Raw genomic sequence first — 8217 nt, forward strand, 5'->3', positions numbered from 1 at the left:
TACAAAAGTTGGGTATTCATCCTTTCTGATGGAGGCATAATACTCCATAGTGTATGTGGACCACATCTTCCTTATCCATTTGTCCGTTGAAGGGCATCTTGGTTCTTTCCACAGTTTGGTGACCGTGGCCATTGCTGCTATAAACATTGGGGTACAGATGACCCTTCTTTTCACTACATCTGTATCTTTGGGGTAAATACCCAGTAGTGCAATTGCAGGGTCATAGGGAAGCTCTATTTTTAATTTCTTGAGGAATCTCCACACTGTTCTCCAAATTGGCCTGGTGCTGAATAACTTGGATGGACACTTGCTGAGGCAATAATGAGTCTTTAGTGATGCAAACTGGTAACTGCTCAAGGCAACTAGGTCTGAGATTTATAATCCTACATCACTGAGTTTTTGAAAGCTTAAAATCAAGCCAATAATTAAGATGTTGACTACTAATATTTGTTGAGAGATTTTTGGTTTTGTTTTACTTTCTTTTTTATCAGGGGAAGTGATAGTAAAGGGAGAAGGAAAAGGAAGAAACCCTAATGAGCATCAGAGTCATTAATTTTGAAAATATCTTATGGGATTATTCTGACTCAATTTTGGTTAAAATTGGAGACAAATTGTCACATTCTTTCATTTCTATTAGGAGGCAATCTTTTACTCTTATTTTAGCTATTACCCTGGATATTACCACATGTATCCTTTAAATTAGTACTTTTACCACTTCCTGGGAGATGTAAGGATTTTAGCATAGTTTTTAACACTTTTCCCCCCCTCTCCAACTTTTTGTGCTGTTATTGACATGTATTTTGATTATATATATGTGTGTATATACATGTATATATATATGTATATGTATATCCTCAAGACATTATTGTTACTATATGGATCAATATTCACTAAACTTACATGATGGATATTAGGGAGGGTGCATGATGTGATGAGCACTGTGTGTTATATGCAACTAATGAATCATTGACCACTACATCAACAACTAATGATGTACTCTATGTTGGCTAATTGAACTTAATAATAAAAAAGATAAAAATAAAAAAATAAACTTACATGTTCAAACTTTCCATTGCTCTTAATTCATCCCTCTATTTCAATGTTACCATTTAGGAATATATTCCATCTATGTAAGGAAATCCTTTCAGCATTTCTGTTGTGAAAGTATACTGGTGTTAAATATCCTTAGCTGCTGTTTATCTGAAAATATTTCCCTTTCAATTTTTTTTTGAAAAGGCGGACTTTTAGTAACTTTTTATTACCAAGTTAAGTCATGAAGTTACAAAGTAATTAGAAATTTCTGAAAGAGTATTACTGTTTTGTTTTTTTAAAGCCTCATTCATTACATACCTAATGTCTAGTATTTCTTTGGTATACCAGTGTTCAAAAGGTCCTGGCCAAAAAATGTCTCAAGCAAAACACTGAATCCAGTGTTTTAAGCATCACATTGTTAATTAAGCTTGTGTGAATTTGAGGCCTCTAAAAGAAAAGGAACATGGAATCAGGTAGGGCTGGAGACATTGGCAATGCTTAAGCTGTCAGCAAGTCTGCAGACAGCAAGACCAAATAGTTTTTTTCTGGGATACTCTATTTGAATTATTATTCAATTACTCAGCATAATACATTTTTAAAGAAATAAAATTAAAATGATAAGGAGGTTAATGCTTTATTTGGACTACATGTCATAATTATATTTAGCAAATTCAGATGGTCACAATAAAAATAGCCTACACCATCTGTAGTTATGAAGATAATGATTATCCATCTGGCTTTTTATTTTTGCTGGACAATAATACAGAACTGATGAGCTATAAATGATACTATTTTATGTCATAAAATATGATTTTTTTTCATTTATGTTTAAAAGCACTTACCGCTTGAGTCAAGGTAAGGCTTGTTAAATGATTAAAGGCAATTTTATTATAACAACATGTACTTCTATCATTTAAAAAAAATAAAATGCATGTAAGAAACAGTTTTGTTTTTGTTTTCAACCTGTGAAATTGAGTTATTTTGCTGATGTGAAAAAATAGTAACTAATTTTAGAACACTACCTTCTGAAAATGCCAGACACCCATTTCTTAAATGCATCAGATTTATAGTATGTCCCATCTCAGATTTGGCGAGAGCAAAATTATGCAAATGACTGATTGCTCAGCTGAAACAAAAGGCAATTAACATGTTGGGAACAGCCTATGGAGCAAGGGAGCACAGAGCTAGAAGAAAAGACTTTTTATTTAAAGGCAAAATATCCCCAAGTGGCCCTCTGGCACATGCAATTTCTACTCTCACACTCACCAATATTTACGTGATCTCCCCCTTAATTTCTTTCTTCTTAAAGGGCTGACTGGACAGATTTATTGAGAACGATGTCCATTAAAGAAAAATCTTTCTGTGGTTAAATTTAACTTGTGATAAATTTGCAGAAGTTACAGGTAAAGGGGCTAGCGAAGAAGTCAGCTATGATCCATTTATTTAAAGGTCAAACCAGCTTCATTGTACACTTCGAAGACCTTCTCAGTGATGCTTACATAGGTAGCTGCTCTGATCTGTTCTGTTCAAAACCTAGGTTATACTTTGTGGCTATGTGTGTGATTTGCCTGGCAGAAAACTCCAAATGTAAGCTAAGCCAGAAAGCACATTTTCTTTCTTGGATATTCTGTTTTGGAACCCTGCTGTGGATACAAAGGGAAAAGTTCAATGGTTTTCTCTAAATTTTCTTTCTAAACTATCTTGTACAGACATGAGAACATGGAAGTTAGAATCACTTTCATACTTGAAGGTCAAACAGCCATAGGTGACGTGATTTATATTCTACAGCCACTCAAAGTAAGATATTGTCACTCCTTCAGAATTCAAGTATAGATCAGGAATAACCATAATGCTCCTCTTCAGAAAAATCTTATCAGCTTCTGGAGTTGTTGGTTCATTGGCAGTTTCAACAATGATCTTGGCTTTGACTCTGAGTGCACAGGATTTGGTCACCTGCTTCTCATTGGCAATAGGGATGAGTAGGCCACTTTGCTTGTAAGATGCTTCTTTCCTGGGGCTTTGCCTTGGAGAAATTCAGGATTGATCCATGTTGCAATCTGAGTTCCATAGACTCCCAACAGATTCAGCAACACCAACACATTTAGCAAAATGACAATACAAATATAGACCGCAAAATTGCCAAATCCATAAAAAACAAATATTTTTTAAATAACAAATTTTAAAAAACAAATTTTCTCCAAACACTGGTGTCATTCCTAAAATGCTCATGAAAGAGACTTCATTAAGAAGTTTCAATCCCTCTCTGCTTGACTTATTTCACTCAGCATAATCTCTTCCAGTCCCGTCCATGTTGCTACAAAAGTTGGGTATTCATTCTTTCTGATGGACTCTGAAAAACAATCTGAGGGTTTTGAAGGGGTGGGGGTGGGAGGTTGGGGGAACCAGGTGGTGGGTATTAGAGAGGGCACGGATTGCATGGAGCACTGGGTGTGGTGCAAAAACAATGAATACTGTTAGACTGAAAAGAAATTAAAAAGAAAAAGAAAAAGAAAAAAAACTGTAAAAAAAAAAATAAAAAAAAAAAAAAAAAAAAAACTAAAAAAAAAAAAAAGAAGTTTCAATCCCATGCAAAACACTACAGCCAGTAGCAGAGAGATGTGGGTAGATGCAACCCAGACTGATGGATTTACCAGGATGGCAGGGATGTACATTATTTTACATGCTCTGTGGTGCTGGCATACGTGTCAGCAATCTAGGACATCGCTTGCTTGCAATGTGCCCATGTCTAGGGAAGTCACATCAACGCCAAGACCAAAAAACAAAACAAAACAAAACAAAACAAAACAAAACAAAAACAAAAACAAAAAGCCAAACAACTCTTTTTCGTGAGTTCCATGGTGAAACCCCTTTGATCTTTTCCAATTCATTACTAGTGTAGTTCTTGTTATTAACACCAGCATTAGCCACCCCCACCCCCAAATGGCACATCAGCCACAGTACATTTAGATGTCACAAGGGAAGCCAAAACTTTTACTTACTTTACATTCATATCTTTGCTATAACAGGAGCGTGCAGTGCTGGCTGTGCTGGGCCCCATAATCCTGGATGACCTCCCTGGCGCTGTTGTCCTGTAGGATGGGGAAGATTAGGCTCAGCAAGTGGTTGCAGGGCTTGAGGATACGCAGGATGCCACGGACCTGGTTCTGCTTCTGCTCCTCGATCTCGCCGTTCTGGATTTGTGACACCAGCTTGCCCTCCAGGATGCTGGCCCTGTGGTTGAAGAAGCTTTCCACTACCTTGAAGAAGTAGCAGGGGCTGTCCCTCCAGCCTGCTGCCGCCATTTCAGCGGCAGTGGTGTTTCGTCCAGGCGGCGCCAGCTCTTGGAGGCTCTGAGGAGGGCTGCCTTTTAAACTCCACACCTTCCCGACAGTCTTCTCCCCTTGGGCCACCCGCCGCCCCACTGGCAACAGTTGGGGGCGCAGCGCAATGCGGCCTGGGACCGCCTGGCAGGACCGGCATCCCCTTCGCGCGTGCGCATGGACCTCTCCTCTGCGGGAGCAGCCGGACTCGAGGTGCTGGGCGGAGGTGGAGCGCTCCGCTCTCTCGGTTTTTGAGGTACATTCGCTTTCTACGGTACATTTTGAGGGCTAGAACTCTCCTCTTCATTTATTTACTTTTATCATTTCTAGAATATCTTCCCATTGCCTTAAGGTTTCCGTCACGTATGTTGGGAAGTTTTCAGTCTACTGGTTGTTCTTTCAATGGCAGCCGTCCGCCTTCTTTCCCAGGCCGAAAAATGGAGGCACGTGACCCAAGGCCCTTTCTTGTCCCATCCTTGGGTCGTTCCTGAATGATGAGGGTGTCTGTATCCTAAAGGAATTCAGCCGGCACCAGCACGCTCCCGGCACTCCAGCCGAAAGGGAGGTGGAGGTGGACCTGAGGCTCTGTGGGGAGGAAATTCGAGGCTCCAGATGTTTGGAGCCTGAATTACAGAGTGTGCTGGCTGCGGCGGCTTGAATCAGCCAGACCGCAGGGCCCTCACCCGGTCGAGAGTGAAAGGTGGAAAGGAAGCTGAACAGGAACCCTCAAAGCGCAAGTCCAGGGCAGGACCACAGTTGCCTGTGCTTAAGGGTGGTGCTGTTAAAAGGTATTTGTCTTTTGTCTCTGTCTGTTTTTACATTTTTCTCTTTGTCTTTGGTTTTCAGTAGTTTATTATGAAGTGGTGAGCTGTGGTTTCTTTTGTATTTATTCTGCTGGAGGTTCATAGTTATTAAACAACTTTTCATCTTCAAACCCACCATTATGCTTTGTGATGCGCAGGTTTTGGGAAGTATATTTGGCAACCAACTTCTTTTAGGTTCTGGCACTGAAGGGAAACTACTTGCTGTTTCTGTTAGCACCCCAGCAATAGCTGGGATTCCACTTTCCAGTTTTTTCTCAGCACTCCCAAAACTAGTTCCCTTATGCCCTCTTAGACATGGCATCAGCAAGAAAGTTCCCCTTCTTGGCTCCACAAGGTCCCTTCTCTGAACTCCTGAGATAGCAACGCAGATGGGCATTGTGCCTTTTCAGGGATCTGAGTCCCCACTCTCAGAGAATCTCTTGCAGGCTTCTAGTGGCTGGCCATCCAAATTCATCTCCTTGTACTCCTAGCCCTAAGGATGGTAGCTACTTCTTGTAATTACTACCTCTGTGTCACCATAATGTCCCCTTTCTGCTTTTCGAAATTTTCTTTTTTGAAGAAATTTCTTATTTAAATTGAATTTAGTTAACATAGGGTAGTATTAGTTTCAGAGGTGATTCATCAGTTGCATTCAACTCCCGGGGCTCCTTATATCAAGTGCCCTCTTTAATGCCCATCACCCAGTTACCTAATCTCCTACCCACCTCCCCTCCAGAAACCCTGTTTGCTCCCTATAGTTATGAGTTTCTTATGGTTTACCTCCTTCTCTGTTTTTATCTCATTTTATTTTTCATTCTCTTCCCCTATGTTCATCTGTTTTGTTTCTTAAATTCCACAAATGAGTGAAATCGTTTGGTGTCTTTCTCTGACTGAGTTATTTCTGTTAGCATCATATCCTTTGGTTCCATCCACGTGGTTGCAAATGGCAAGATTTCATTCTTTGGTGCTGAGTAATATTCTATTGTATATATGTATACCACGTCTTCTTTATCCATTCATCTGTTGATGGACACCTGGGCTCTTTCCATATTGACTGTTGTGGACATTGGGGTGCATGTGCCCTTTTGAATCACTATGTTTGTATCCTTTGGATAAATACCTAGTACTGTAATTACTGGGTCAAAGGGTAGTTCTATTTTTAAGTTTTTGAAAAGCCTCCATACTATTTTCCAGAGTAACTGCTCCACTTTGCATTCCCACCAATAGTGTAAGAGGGCTTCCCTTTCTTCACATCTTCACCAACATCTGTTGTTTCCTGCATTGTTAATTTTAGCCATTCTGACTGGTGTGAGATGGTATCTCATTGTGGTTTTGATTTGTATTTTCCTGATGCCGAGTGATGTGGAGCATTTTTTCATATATGTCTTTATTGGAAAAATGTCTCTTCATGTCTTCTGCCTATTTCTCAACTAGATTTTTTAATTTTGGTGGTGTTGAGTTTGATAAATTCTTTATAGATCTTGATTGCTAGCCTTCTATCTGAGAAGACATTTGCAAATATCTTCTCCCATTCTTTCAGTTGTCTTTTAGTTTTGTTGACTGTTTCCTGTGCAAAAGCTTTTTATCTTGATGAAGTCCCAATAGTTCATTTTTGCTTTTGTTTCCCTTGCCTTTCGAAACGTGACTTGCAAGAAGTTGCTGTGGCTGAGGTCAAAGAAATTGCTGCCTATGTTCTCCTCTAGGATTCTGATGGATTCCTGTTTCACATTTAGGTCTTTCATCCATTTTGAGTTTATTTTGGTGTATGGTGTAAGAAAGTGGTCCAGTTTCATTCTTCTGCACAGGGCTGTCCAATTTTCCCAACACCATTTGCTGAAGAGACTGTCTGTTTTCCATTGGATATTCTTTTCTGCTTTGTTGGTGATTAATTGACCATACAGTTGTGGGTTCATTTCTAGGTTTTCCTTTCTGTTCCATTGAACTGTGTATCTATTTTTGTACCAGTAACATGCTGTCTTGATTACAGCTTTGTAATACAGCTTGATGTCTGGAATTATGATGCCTCTAGCTTTGGTTTTCTTTTTCAACATTACATTGGCTATTCAGGGTCTTTTCTGACCTGAATACAAATTTTGGGATTGCTTTTTGAATTTTTCAATTTCTGTTTAACTATGTTTTCATAAATTATACTGCTCTGTCCCATTCTGTCCTTTCTTTCTGTGACTCTAAACTTATGTTAGATCTTACCATTTCCCACAAGATTTTAATGATTTTATGCTGTATTTCCCATTTTTTGTTCTTGTATTTCTGTGAGAACATTTTCTATTGACCCTATTCTAGTTTATTAATTCTTCTGTACCTAATGTATTTAATTTTGGTTATTATATTTTTCAATTTTAGCATTTATGTTTGATTCTATTTTATAGACTCCAGTTCTCTAGAGAAATTCTCCATTTTGCCATCTATTTACTTGAACACATTAATCAAAGTCATTTTGAAATGTATGTCTAAAGAGATCACAAGTATTGCCAAGGATGTGGGGAAAAGGAAATCCTTGTTCACTGTTGGTGGGAATGTAAATAAGTACAGCCATTATAGAAAACAGTATGGGGAGTCAATAAAAAATTAAAAATAGACCTGACATACCCAGCAGTCCCACTTCTGGGTGTGTATTAAAAGGAATGAAATCATTACCTTGAAGAGATATGTGTACCCACATGTTCGTTGCAGCCTTATTCACATAGCTAATACATGGAAACAATCTAAGTGTCTATCAACAAATGCATGGATATATATACACACAATGGAATAGTATTTGGCCATATAAAGAAGGAAATCATCCATTTGTGACAACATGGATGACCCCTGAGGGTATTATGCTAAGTGGAACCAGACAGAAAACAAATACTCTATGATCTCACTTATGTGTAGAATCTAGAAAAGCCAAATTCATAGAAACAGAGAGTAGATTAGTGGTTGCCAGAGGCTAGGGGTTGGGGAAAATGAAGAGATCTTGGTCAAAGTGTACAAATTTCTAATTATAAATGAATAGTTCTGGGGAGACAATGTATAGCATGCTAACTATATTTAGCAACAGTGTA

The 8217-nt window shown here is 38.8% G+C and overlaps 1 pseudogene; it reads right to left on the bottom strand.

Moving 5' to 3' along the window:
- Positions 1-2471: 2471 nt before the first annotated feature.
- Positions 2472-4334, bottom strand: LOC116863540 (annotated as a pseudogene).
- Between the last annotated feature and the right edge of the window lie 3883 nt (positions 4335-8217).

Source organism: Lontra canadensis, unplaced genomic scaffold, assembly GCF_010015895.1.
Source record: "Lontra canadensis isolate GAN:19392208 unplaced genomic scaffold, GSC_riverotter_1.0 scaffold1545, whole genome shotgun sequence".
Classification (NCBI taxonomy): Eukaryota; Metazoa; Chordata; class Mammalia; order Carnivora; family Mustelidae; genus Lontra; species Lontra canadensis.